We start from the raw sequence: 14,468 nt of genomic DNA, 5'->3' as shown, positions 1-14,468 counted from the left end.
AAAACCCGGTCCCATATATTGGTCTTGTTAACCAACACTTCCTAGATGGATTCTTCCAGGAGCCTATCTACATACCCTTCCCCTCTGTCCAAAGCCAGGGGCTGGGCATCTTCAATCAACCAATCGTGAACCCCCATCAAGGCTTGACCAAGTCGATATCACATAGCTAGTGAGGCTTCCTTTTCGCTGCTTGGTAAACTTTATAGAGGCCATCACAAACCCTTAGCAACACTTCATAGGGTCCTTGCCACTTGGTGAGGAATTTGTTCCCCATGGTGGGCAGCAACAACCACACCCAATCTCCAGGTTTATATTGTTTCACCCGAGACAATGGAATATATACCCTGGATTGTGCCTTGAGGAGGCGCTCTTTTACCTGACCCGTCCCCTTGGTCCACTGACATAACCAGTCATTATGCCTAGCCAAACACTTAACCCGAACACCAGTTCTGGAGGATAACATTGAACACCCTCACTCCCCCCTGCCACTCCTGGCTACACCCCTTCCAAGTATTTTTCTTTACCAAAGTTGGGTGGTCCCAAGGTTTCCCCTGGACACCTCCAGCTCAGGTATATTGGCTTCAGTGGATGCTTCCTCTTCCATTTTGCCAAAAAATATCAACAACGGCAGCTCAATGGCTGTGGCCCGTGAAGAGGTTTCTTCAGTTGTGACCTGGTTATCAGCTGAGTTACCAGGCTATAACACTTTCCCCCTCAAATCCCAAAACAGAGGAAAATCATAACCGATAATTATGGGATATAACAAGTCTTTGACCACTCGTAGTTTGTGGGATCCACAGTCTGTGTCAACATCGACCTGGGTCACAGGAAAGTTCTTGACGTCTCCATGAATACACCTGACGCCCACCAGCTTCCCAGGGACTGGTAGAGGTGGACCCTACAAAGGTCAACAAACTCCCCAAGTCCAGAAGTCCAGCCACTAAGACACTGTTCACAGTCATCCGTCATTCCCGATGCCCTTCACCAAGATGAGGAACGAGGCTGCAGGCAGGATGGGCAAAGTAGGAGCGCCTTCGGTGATTTAGACATAATCCTCCATCATTGTACGCAACTACCAACCATAAGACCCTTCTATCATAAACGGGTACTTCCATCTCTATATTTATGGTAAATTGACACAATATGGCCGAAATGTCTGGTAGATGCATCCATCTTGAGAACAGGGCCATGCGTTTTTCATTCAAGAGGTGGTCGGAACTCCCATACAAATAGATGGGAATTCTGACTTCCCCTCCTGCAGATCTCAATCACAGGGATCCACATCTACCATCCATCTAAGGCAATCCCTTTAAATTATAAATAATTGTAAATTAATTAATTCAAATAAAATTATTTAAAATGGTAATAATAAACGACAAACAGTTTAATTTATAAATGAGTCCAGTCGCGCCATCCGTCTAGGCAAACATCCACGTATAATAGTTAGAAAACTCTTCTTCATAAGGTTGGAATTGTCATTGCAGACCATAAATCACCCCAGATGATGAAAAAAAAAAATCTGCCAATTTCCTTGCAAATAAAAAAAAAAAAATCTATGCGCACGATTCATAATTTGCTGGGGGGTTTTTTAACTTCCTTATCTTTTTTTGTCTTATATTCATTTACTTTTTTCCACCAAATTCTTCATTTACTTTAGTTTTTACCCTTTTTTTTTTTATACAACTTTTTTTGCGCAAAAAGTCACACGTTTAGCTAATAGGTTGCAAGATTTGCACAGAATTTACTGACGCCCATAAAACAACTCCAGGAGTCGGGGGGAGGGGGGGGCACATGTGCAAAACTTTTGCGACTTAAAGAGTTTTGTTGTTGATGAATCGACTAAAAACATCTGGAAAACCCCAAACCCCGACCACAAAGGCAAAACATAAAAACAAACAAACAGGGGAACACGCAAAATAGACTTGTAAAAGAAGGCAGCAACTAAAAAGAATATGGCCAAAATGAAAAACAGGCGAAAAAATACTAAAAACGAGACAAAAAGGTGCAAATAAAATAATGAAGTCGGGTCTCAGGATTTCATCTTCTTTTGTTTTAGATGGTGAATATAACAGAACTGTTCAACTGCGCCAGCGACCGGGACGCCAGTAATTGGGGGCTCACACGAGGTTTCCAGCGATGCGACCCCCTTTAACCCTCAAAATCCTGAACGAAATGACGTATTTCACAGCACCGTGGCTTTCTGTGCTGCACATTTCACTCCTGCAGATGTTACCGCGTGCCTGGACCTTTAAATGCGAGCACGTTTTTCAGGCATGAGGTCCCATTAACCCTTCACCGCCACCTTTCCATGATCGGCAAAGTTATTATTGGAATTTTTTTTTTTTATGGCAGGGTCGGTCTTTTAAAAATACATTTAGTCACAGGGACAATACAGGAGGATTTCCCAACTTCTACGCGTTTCCCAACTTATAGGCGTCCGTCAATCTATAGGCTACCATAGAAAAACAGACATTATATATATATCCTTATGGTATAAGCCATATGCACCGTCCTGCGTCCGCTGGGTTCATGGATGCAGCTGACATATGCCGGGGAGCTGTTCTGCAGGGTGCAGCATTCTCTCGTCACATCCTTCCCTCAGAATATTCATTAATGCCCCGATTAAAAATAAAGACGGTCTCATTGGGAATAAATTGCTGCCGGCTTTTGCCGTGAGAATATTTAGGGCTTGTTCACACGCGGCGGTTTCTTAAAGCAGAAAAAAAAAAAACACCGAAGCGTTTCACGATAACAGGGAGATGTTTTTTCCCCATTTTTTTGTTTTTTAAAAGCAGGATGTCAATTGTTTCTCCGTTATTAAAGTTTCTCCCCGGTGAGATGAAAGAAGTTAAAAATCTACGAAAAAAAGTGCAGAATTTCTGCTTTTTAAGTGGAAAAAAAAAAAAGTGTTGTGTGTCAGCATCGCCTGAATGTGACTGCTGGAAATGAGAACTTATTACACAGCGCTGATCCGCACTCGCCTGCAGTAATGGGTACATGTGTGGGTATATGTATGGGTACATGTGTGGGTATATGTATGGGTACATCTATGGGTACATGTGTGGGTATATGTATGGGTACATGTGTGGGTATATGTGTGGGTATATGTATGGGTACATGTGTGGGTATATGTATGGGTACATCTATGGGTACATGTGTGGGTACATGTGTGGGTATATGTATGGGTACATCTATGGGTACATGTGTGGGTACATGTGTGGGTATATGTATGGGTACATCTATGGGTACATGTGTGGGTACATGTGTGGGTATATGTATGGGTACATCTATGGGTACATGTGTGGGTACATGTGTGGGTATATGTATGGGTACATGTGTGGGTATATGTGTGGGTACATGTGTGGGTACATCTATGGGTACATCTATGGGTACATGTGTGGGTGCACGTATGGGTAAACGTATGCTTCAATGTATGGGTACACATGTGGGTGCATGTGTGGGTACACGTATGGGTACATGTGTGGGTACATCTATAGGTACACGTATGCACGTATCGGTACATCTATGGGTACACGTGTGGGTACATGTGTGGGTACATCTGTGTGTACACTTGTGGGTACATCTATGGGTACATGTGTGAGTACATCTATGGGTACATATGTGGGTATATGTATGGGTACACGTATGGTAACATGTATGGGTACATCTATGGGTACATCCGTGGGTACATCTGTGGGTACGTGTGTGGATACATGTGTGGGTACATGATCTGTGGGTACATGTATGGGTACGTGTGTGGGTACACGTATGCACGTATGGGTACATCTATGGGTACCTCTGTGGGTACGTGTGTGGGTACATCTGTGGGTACATCTGTGGGTACCTCTATGGGTACACGTGTGGACTCAGGAGCTGTGTGCAGAGCACTGCATGGCCGTACAGCGTTGCAGAGCACATGGCATCCCCACAATGAGCGCTGTGCACCGGGGGGCAGAGCCTTTACCTGCCGCAGAGCAGCGCCGGGTCCGAGTGTGGCAGAGCTGGAGATCCGTCCCGGTGCTCGGTTACATGGTCCTGGCTGCCGCAGAGCCCCGGCCGGGCCACACAGGTAGCTCCGCTCCGCTCCGCAGCGCCATCCTGAGTGCAGCACAAGGGGCAGGGTCAGCAGAGAGCGGGGGCTGCCGAGCTCCGGGCCCCAGGGTGCAGCTGTCCCAGAGCCGCCGCCGCCTCCTTCCTCGCTCTTTTTGTTGCAGCTTTTCCCACGCTGCTCAGTGTGACTTGACCCCACTTCAAAACTTTGACACGGCTTGTACATTTCCGCATTCCACCCCGACTACAAAGCGCCGCCGCCTCCTCTGTGCGCTGCAGACCCCCGGGGCACCGAGCACCGCGCATACCGAGAGCACAGCACCGAGCACCGCGTATACCGAGAGCACAGCACCGGGTATACCGAGAGCACAGCACCGAGCACCGCGTATACTGAGAGCACAGCACCGGGTATACCGAGAGCACAGCACCGAGCACCGCGTATACCGAGAGCACAGCACCGAGCACCGCGTATACTGAGAGCACAGCACCGAGCACCGCGTATACTGAGAGCACAGCACCGGGTATACCGAGAGCACAGCACCGAGCACCGCGTATACCGAGAGCACAGCACCGAACACCGCGTATACTGAGAGCACAGCACCGAGCACCGCGTATACTGAGAGCACAGCACCGGGTATACCGAGAGCACAGCACCGAGCACCGGGTATACCGAGAGCACAGCACCGGGTATACTGAGAGCACAACACCGAGCACCGCGCATACCGAGAGCACAGCACCGAGCACCGGGTATACCGAGAGCACAGCACCGAGCACCGCGCATACCGAGAGCACAGCACCGAGCACCGCGTATACTGAGAGCACAGCACCGAGCACCGCGCATACCGAGAGCACAGCACCGAGCACCGAGTATACCGAGAGCACAGCACCGAGTATACCGAGAGCACAGCACCGAGCACCGCGTATACTGAGAGCACAGCACCGGGTATACCGAGAGCACAGCACCGAGCACCGCGCATACCGAGAGCACAGCACCGAGCACCGCGTATACTGAGAGCACAGCACCGAGCACCGCGCATACCGAGAGCACAGCACCGAGCACCGCGTATACTGAGAGCACAGCACCGAGCACCGCGCATACCGAGAGCACAGCACCGAGCACCGAGTATACCGAGAGCACAGCACCGAGTATACCGAGAGCACAGCACCGAGCACCGCGTATACTGAGAGCACAGCACCGAGCACCGCGTATACTGAGAGCACAGCACCGAGCACCGCGCATACCGAGAGTACAGCACCGAGCACCGAGTATACCGAGAGCACAGCACCGGGTATACCGAGAGCACAGCACCGAGCACCGCGTATACTGAGAGCACAGCACCGAGCACCGGGTATACTGAGAGCACAGCACCGAGCACCGGGTATACTGAGAGCACAGCACCGAGCACCGCGCATACCGAGAGTACAGCACCGAGCACCGGGTATACCGAGAGCACAGCACCGGGTATACTGAGAGCACAACACCGAGCACCGCGCATACCGAGAGCACAGCACCGAGCACCGAGTATACCGAGAGCACAGCACCGGGTATACCGAGAGCACAGCACCGAGCACCGCGCATACCGAGAGCACAGCACCGAGCACCGCGTATACTGAGAGCACAGCACCGAGCACCGCGCATACCGAGAGCACAGCACCGAGTATACCGAGAGCACAGCACCGAGTATACCGAGAGCACAGCACCGAGCACCGCGTATACTGAGAGCACAGCACCGGGTATACCGAGAGCACAGCACCGAGCACCGCGTATACTGAGAGCACAGCACCGAGCACAGCGCATACCGAGAGTACAGCACCGAGCACCGGGTATACAGAGAGCACAGCACCGCGTATACTGAGAGTACAGCACAGAGCACCGCGTATACAGCAAGTACAGCACCGAGCACCGCGTATACTGAGAGCACAGCACCGATCACCGGGTATACTGAGAGTACAGCACCGGGTATACAGAGAGCACAGCACCGCGTATACTGAGAGTACAGCACGGAGCACCGCGTATACAGCAAGTACAGCACCGAGCACCGCGCATACCGAGAGCACAGCACCGATCACCGGGTATACTGAGAGCACAGCACCGAGCACCGGGTATACCGAGAGCACAGCACCGAGCACCGGGTATACTGAGAGCACAGCACCGAGCACCGCGCATACCGAGAGCACAGCACCGAGCACCGGGTATACCGAGAGCACAGCACCGGGTATACCGAGAGCACAGCACCGAGCACCGCGTATACTGAGAGCACAGCACCGAGCACCGTGTATACTGAGAGCACAGCACCGGGTATACCGAGAGCACAGCACCGAGCACCGGGTATACCGAGAGCACAGCACCGGGTATACTGAGAGCACAGCACCGAGCACCGGGTATACCGAGAGCACAGCACCGGGTATACAGAGAGCACAGCACCGAGCACCGCGTATACTGAGAGAGCACAGCACTGAGCACCGGGTATACCGAGAGCACAGCACCGAGCACCGCGTATACTGAGAGCACAGCACCGAGCATCGGGTATACCGAGAGCACAGCACCGAGCACCGCGTATACTGAGAGCACAGCACCGAGCATCGGGTATACAGAGAGCACAGCACCGCGTATACCGAGAGCACAGCACCGGGTATACTGAGAGCACGGCACCGGGTATACCGAGAACACAGCACCGGGTATACTGAGAGCACAGCACCGAGCACCGGGTATACAGAGAGCACAGCACCGCGTATACCGAGAGCACAGCACCGAGCACCGGGTATACAGAGAGCACAGCACCGGGTATACCGAGAGCAGAGCACCGCGCATACCAAGAGTACAGCACCGAGCACTGGGTATACTGAGAGCACAGCACCGCGCATACCGAGAGTACAGCACCGAGCACCGGGTATACAGAGAGCACAGCACCGCGTATACTGAGAGTACAGCACGGAGCACCGCGTATACAGCAAGTACAGCACCGAGCACCGCGCATACCGAGAGCACAGCACCGATCACCGGGTATACCGAGAGCACAGCACCGAGCACCGCGTATACTGAGAGTACAGCACCGAGCACCGCGTATACTGTGAGCACACCAGCAGTGTATGAGTATATTCTGCGGTGTAGGTGTATATACTGCTCGCTCAGCCAGCATTGTTAGGGCAGTTTATGCACCTACACTGTGGTGTACTCAGTGCTGATAGGTGTACTCCATGTTGGTGCTGCTGTGAAGCTCAGACACAGTTTGGGCTTCTTACACGATGGCGACTTTACCTATATACTGTAGGACAGCGATATTGCAGGACATAGAACAAGCGATCAGCAGATAGCAGGCTGAAGTCACCTTAAGTGGCTTAAAAAAAAAAGCCAAAAAAAAGCAATGACTGAATTGTGTTTTTCACCGCACTTGGAATTTTGTTCCCGTTTCCCAGTAATTTATATTTTATTATAATTAGAGCTGCTAATTCCCTGCTCTCCCTTGTACAGTAAAATGAGAGCATTCTGCATTACTGCATCTGCCATTGGTGCAAATTTATGCAAAATCTATTAAAGGGGATGTGAACTGAAAATAAAAAATATAGCATAGATTTGTTTAAAATGTAAATATTTATTACTTACTAATACACTTGTATTAAGAAAGAGCCCCCAATCTCCAGATATCGTCGCCTCTATCTGCAGATCCAGTTCCATATTGGGTTCAACACAAGAAACCTAAAGTACAGGCGTCATTTGAACAGAGCTCTAAGCTAATGATACACTGACTGTGGGCGTTTCTGACCATGATTGTCTTATGTGGATTTATTAATTAATTAGCACATGATAAGATGTAAATGTGGTTGTAACATTTCAGTATTCACACTCCATTACTTAGGCTATGTGCCCACTTTCAGGAATTTTCGCGTTTTTTTTTAGCGTTTTTGCGGCAGTTTTCCGTTGCAAAAAAAGCTTACATTAAGCACTCCATTATTAGAATGCATTCCGCAATATTTGTGCCCATGCTGCGTTTTTTTCCCAAAAAAACGCATTGCGGAAAAAAACGCAGCATGTTCATTAATTTTGCGGAAAATCTGTGAATTTGCCACTATATTATTGTGTTTGGATGCTCTGGAAAAAAACACGGAAAATCCACTAAAAAAACGCGATAAAAACGCGTGCAGATTTCCTGCGAAAGGAGTCCGGTTTTGATCAGGAAAATTCTTTGAACAATCCTGAACGTGGGCACATAGCTTTAGGGTATGTGCACACATTGAAGATTGGCTTGAGGAACTTTCCGCACAGAATCTGCATCTCTTGGCAAAAACCGCAGGCCAAAATGCTTGCGGAATTGACGCGGATTTCTTGCGGATTGTCATGCGTTTTTTGATGTGCAGATTTGCCTTACTCAGTGTATATGGGTGCAGAAACGCTGCGTTTCCGCACAAAGAATTGACATGCTGTGGAAAAAAAACGCAGCGAATCCGCACAGATTTTTCTGCAGCATGTGCACAACAATTCTCAAATTCCCATTGACTAACATTGTGACTGTACTACACTGCGGATTTGATGCAATTCCACGCATCCAAAAACACTTCGGAAACGCATCAAAATCCGCAGTGTGTGCACACAGCCCAAAAGCGCAGTAGGTGCCACAAACGCGTCATTTCCAAGTGGAATTTAATGTTATGCAACTTAAATAAAGCTTGAAAAAAATATATATTATTGGATGCACCTATCTATTCTTTTTTCGTCGGCTGGATATCACTGCAGTCCTATAGAGCAGGGGTGGGCAATTCATTTTCCTGAGAGACCATGAAATTTGTGGAGCCATACCAATAGGCTGAAATTAATTCTGCTCAATATTAGCATATTCATTATAATTATTAATAATTATTGTATCACTTAATATTGAGCAGAATTTAATATGCTGACATCCCTTATATGCCGTTTCAGCCACACTCAGCCCCCTATATACCATATGAGCCACACAAAGCCCCTATATACACTATGAGCCCCCACATAGCCCCTAAATACAATATGAGCCCTAACAGCCCCACATACAGTATCAACCTCCACATAGCCCCTATATATAGTGTGAGCCCCACAAAGCATCTCTTATACAACATGTGCCCCACAAAGCCTCACTATATACAGTATAAGCCTCCCCACACACAGCCTCTATATACACAGTGTGAGCCCCACATTGCCCCCATATATAGTGTGAACCCTACATAGCCACCATTTATACAGTGTGAGCCCCACATAGCCCCCATATATAGTGTGAGCCCTACATAGCCTCTATATATACAGTGTGAGCCCACTCACAGCCTCCATATATACAGTGTGAGCCCCACATAGCCCACATATATAGTGTGAGCCCCACATAGCCTCCATATATACAGTGTGAGCCCCACATAGCCCCCATTTATACAGTGTGAGCCCCACCTAGCCTCTATATATACAGTGTGAGCCCACACATAGCCTCCATTTATACAGTGTGAGCCCCACCTAGCCTCCCTATATTCAGTGTGAGCCCTATATAGCCTCCGTTTATACAGTGAGTCTCACATAGCCTCCATATATACAGTGTGAGCCCCACATAGCCCCCATATATAGTGTGAGCCCCACATAGCCTCCATATATACAGTGTGAGCCCCACATAGCCCCCATTTATACAGTGTGAGCCCCACCTAGCCTCCATATATACAGTGTGAGCCCACACATAGCCTCCATTTATACAGTGTGAGCCCCACCTAGCCTCCCTATATTCAGTGTGAGCCCTATATAGCCTCCGTTTATACAGTGAGTCTCACATAGCCTCCATATATACAGTGTGAGCCCCACATAGCCCCCATATATAGTGTGAGCCCTACATAGCCTCCATATATACAGTGTGAGCCCACACATAGCCTCCATTTATATAGTGTGAGTCTCATATAGCCTCCATATATACAGGGTAAGCCCCACATAGCCTCCATATATAGTGTGAGCCCAACATAGCCTCCATTTATACAGTGTGAGTCTCACATAGCTTCCATATATACAGTGTAAGCCCCACATAGCCTCCATTTATACAGTGTGAACCCCACATAGCCCCCATATATAGTGTGAGCCCTACATAGCCTCCATTTATACAGTGTGAGTCTCACATAGCCTCCATATATACAGTGTGAGCCCCACATAGCCCCCATATATAGTGTGAGCCCCACATAGCCTCCATATATACAGTGTGAGCCCCACATAGCCCCCATTTATACAGTGTGAGCCCCACCTAGCCTCCATATATACAGTGTGAGCCCACACATAGCCTCCATTTATACAGTGTGAGCCCCACCTAGCCTCCCTATATTCAGTGTGAGCCCTATATAGCCTCCGTTTATACAGTGAGTCTCACATAGCCTCCATATATACAGTGTGAGCCCCACATAGCCCCCATATATAGTGTGAGCCCTACATAGCCTCCATATATACAGTGTGAGCCCACACATAGCCTCCATTTATATAGTGTGAGTCTCATATAGCCTCCATATATACAGGGTAAGCCCCACATAGCCTCCATATATAGTGTGAGCCCAACATAGCCTCCATTTATACAGTGTGAGTCTCACATAGCTTCCATATATACAGTGTAAGCCCCACATAGCCTCCATTTATACAGTGTGAACCCCACATAGCCCCCATATATAGTGTGAGCCCTACATAGCCTCCATTTATACAGTGTGAGTCTCACATAGCCTCCATATATACAGTGTGAGCCCACACATAGCCTCCATATATACAGTGTGTGCCCCTCATAGCCTTCATATATACAGTGTGAGCCCCACATAGCCTCTATATATACAGTGTGAACCTCACATAGCCTCCATATATACAGTGTGTGCCCCTCATAGCCTTCATATATACAGTGTGAGCCCCACATAGCCTCTATATATACAGTGTGACCCTCACATATCCTCCATATACACAGTGTGAGCCCCTCATAGTCTCTATATATACAGTAATAATCGCCACATAGCCTCCATATATATACAATGTGACCCTCACATAGCCTCCATATATACAGTGTGAGCCCCTCATAGCCTCCATATATACAGTGTGAGCCTCTCATAGGCCTCCATATATACAGTGTGACCCTCACATAGCCTCCATATATACAGTGTGACCCTCACATAGCCTCCATATATACAGTGTGAGCCCCACATAGCCTCCATATATACAGTGTGACCCTAACATGGCCTCCATATATACAGTGTGACCCTCACATAGCCTCCATATATACAGTGTGACCCTCACATGGCCTCCATATATACAGTGTGAGCCTCACATAGCCTCCATATATACAGTGTGACCCTCACATGGCCTCCATATATACAGTGTGAGCCCCACATAGCCTCCATATATACAGTGTGACCCTAACATGGCCTCCATATATACAGTGTGAGCCCCACATAGCCTCCATATATACAGTGTGACCCTAACATGGCCTCCATATATACAGTGTGACCCTCACATAGCCTCCATATATACAGTGTGAGCCTCACATAGCCTCCATATATACAGTGTGAGCCCCACATAGCCTCCATATATACAGTGTGACCCTAACATGGCCTCCATATATACAGTGTGACCCTCACATAGCCTCCATATATACAGTGTGACCCTCACATGGCCTCCATATATACAGTGTGAGCCTCACATAGCCTCCATATATACAGTGTGACCCTAACATGGCCTCCATATATACAGTGTGACCCTCACATAGCCTCCATATATACAGTGTGACCCTCACATGGCCTCCATATATACAGTGTGACCCTCACATAGCCTCCATATATACAGTGTGAGCCTCACATAGCCTTCATATATAGTGTGAGCCCCTCATAGCCTCCATATATACAGTGTGAGCCCCTCATAGCCTCCATATATACAGTGTGACCCTCACATAGCCTCCATATATACAGTGTGACCCTCACATGGCCTCCATATATACAGTGTGAGCCTCACATAGCCTCCATATGTACAGTGTGACCCTCACATCGCCTCCATATATACAGTGTGACCCTCACATGGCCTCCATATATACAGTGTGAGCCCCACATAGCCTCCATATATACAGTGTGACCCTAACATGGCCTCCATATATACAGTGTGAGCCCCACATAGCCTCCATATATACAGTGTGACCCTAACATGGCCTCCATATATACAGTGTGACCCTCACATAGCCTCCATATATACAGTGTGACCCTCACATGGCCTCCATATATACAGTGTGACCCTCACATAGCCTCCATATATACAGTGTGAGCCTCACATAGCCTTCATATATAGTGTGAGCCCCTCATAGCCTCCATATATACAGTGTGACCCTCACATGGCCTCCATATATACAGTGTGACCCTCACATAGCCTCCATATATACAGTGTGAGCCTCACATAGCCTCCATATATAGTGTGAGCCCCTCATAGCCTCCATATATACAGTGTGACCCTCACATAGCCTCCATATATACAGTGTGAGCCTCACATAGCCTCCATATATACAGTGTGACCCTCACATAGCCTCCATATATACAGTGTGAGCCCCTCATAGCCTCCATATATACAGTGTGACCCTCACATAGCCTCCATATATACAGTCTAAGGCCCCTCATAGCCTCCATATATAGTGTGAGCCCCTCATAGCCTCCATATATACAGTGTGACCCTCACATAGCCTCCATATATACAGTGTGAGCCTCACATAGCCTCCATATATAGTGTGAGCCCCTCATAGCCTCCATATATACAGTGTGACCCTCACATAGCCTCCATATATACAGTGTAAGGCCCCTCATAGCCTCCATATATACAGTGTAACCCTCACATATCCTCCATATATACAGTGTGACCCTCACATAGCCTCCATATATACAGTGTGACCCTCACATAACCTCTATGTATGCAGTGTGAGCCCCTCATAGCCTCCATATATATAGTGTGACCCTCACATATCCTCCATATATACAGTGTGACCCTCACATATCCTCCATATATACAGTGTGACCCTCACATAGCCTCCATATATACAGTGTGACCCTCACATAGCCTCCATATATATAGTGTGACCCTCACATAGCCTCCATATATACAGTGTGACCCTCACATATCCTCCATATATACAGTGTGACCCTCACATAGCCTCCATATATACAGTGTGACCCTCACATAGCCTCCATATATACAGTGTGACCCTCACATAGCCTCCATATATATATAGTGTGAGCCTCATATAGCCTCCATATATACAGTGTGACCCTCACATAGCCTCCATATATACAGTGTAAGGCCCCTCATAGCCTCCATATATAGTGTGAGCCCCTCATAGCCTCCATATATACAGTGTGACCCTCACATAGCCTCCATATATACAGTGTGAGCCTCACATAGCCTCCATATATAGTGTGAGCCCCTCATAGCCTCCATATATACAGTGTGACCCTCACATAGCCTCCATATATACAGTGTAAGGCCCCTCATAGCCTCCATATATACAGTGTAACCCTCACATATCCTCCATATATACAGTGTGACCCTCACATAACCTCTATGTATGCAGTGTGAGCCCCTCATAGCCTCCATATATATAGTGTGACCCTCACATAGCCTCCATATATACAGTGTGACCCTCACATAGCCTCCATATATATAGTGTGAGCCTCACATAGACTCCTATATTCATACAAATATCCTATGCACATGAAAAACCCCACATACTTATCTCACCCTCATTCCCTCAGCAGCACGATCAAATGATGTAATTGCGTCCGCTGTCTCACACGCTGATTGTTAGAAGATGGAGCCGGCAGTCCCCTCATCCACCAATGTATTAATGTTGTCTGCACCCTGAGGATGCAGATAGCGGTGACAGCGGCGGGCGGACGGCAGGCAGGGGCATGGTGCTGCTCAGAGGTCACTATTTCAGCCCTTTCGGCTGTTACGGCCTTCGGGACGCAGTTTGCCCAGGTCTGCTACTGAGAATAGATGGAGCGATGGTCAAGCATATTCACTGGCACTTCACTCAAACAGTTTGAGGGTCTCTGTGGTTGGACCTCCAATGATCTATCATCTGTACTGCTTAAAAAAATAGATAAAAGAGGTGTGTAATGAAAGCACCAGTAATACAATAAAACGTAAAAGAAAACAGTAAATTAATACAAAAAAAAAACAAATAATTTTTCTTAATTTTTCTTGAAATCAAAAGGAGCAACATGTATATTCCAGATTCCCCAAAATCAAGGCCTCTTCAGAAAAAAATAACGTTACCCCCATCATCTGAAGTCCGATCAATGCATTTCCTGGTATTTTCTCTGATGAAACCCCCTTCAGACTGTTTTGGACCTCTGGAAGAATGAAAAAGGTGAGTCCTGTGTCTGGCAACAGTAAAGCACCCAAAGACCATTTATGTGTGTGGGGG

The 14,468-nt window shown here is 47.8% G+C and overlaps 1 protein-coding gene across 1 annotated transcript in view; it reads right to left on the bottom strand.

The window, feature by feature from the left end:
- CDK6 (cyclin dependent kinase 6) overlaps positions 1-4,124 on the bottom strand; it is a 163,988-nt gene extending 159,864 nt beyond the window's left edge. The window contains exon 1 of the mRNA XM_077268202.1: positions 3,965-4,124. The gene's annotated coding sequence lies outside the window, so the exon portion shown is untranslated. The remainder of the gene's footprint in view (positions 1-3,964) is intronic.
- Positions 4,125-14,468: the final 10,344 nt, after the last annotated feature.

Source organism: Ranitomeya variabilis, chromosome 6 (genome assembly GCF_051348905.1).
Source record: "Ranitomeya variabilis isolate aRanVar5 chromosome 6, aRanVar5.hap1, whole genome shotgun sequence".
NCBI lineage: Eukaryota > Metazoa > Chordata > Amphibia > Anura > Dendrobatidae > Ranitomeya > Ranitomeya variabilis.
The sequence above is the reverse complement of the archived record's forward strand: the minus strand, read 5'-3'. Positions and strand labels throughout refer to the sequence as shown.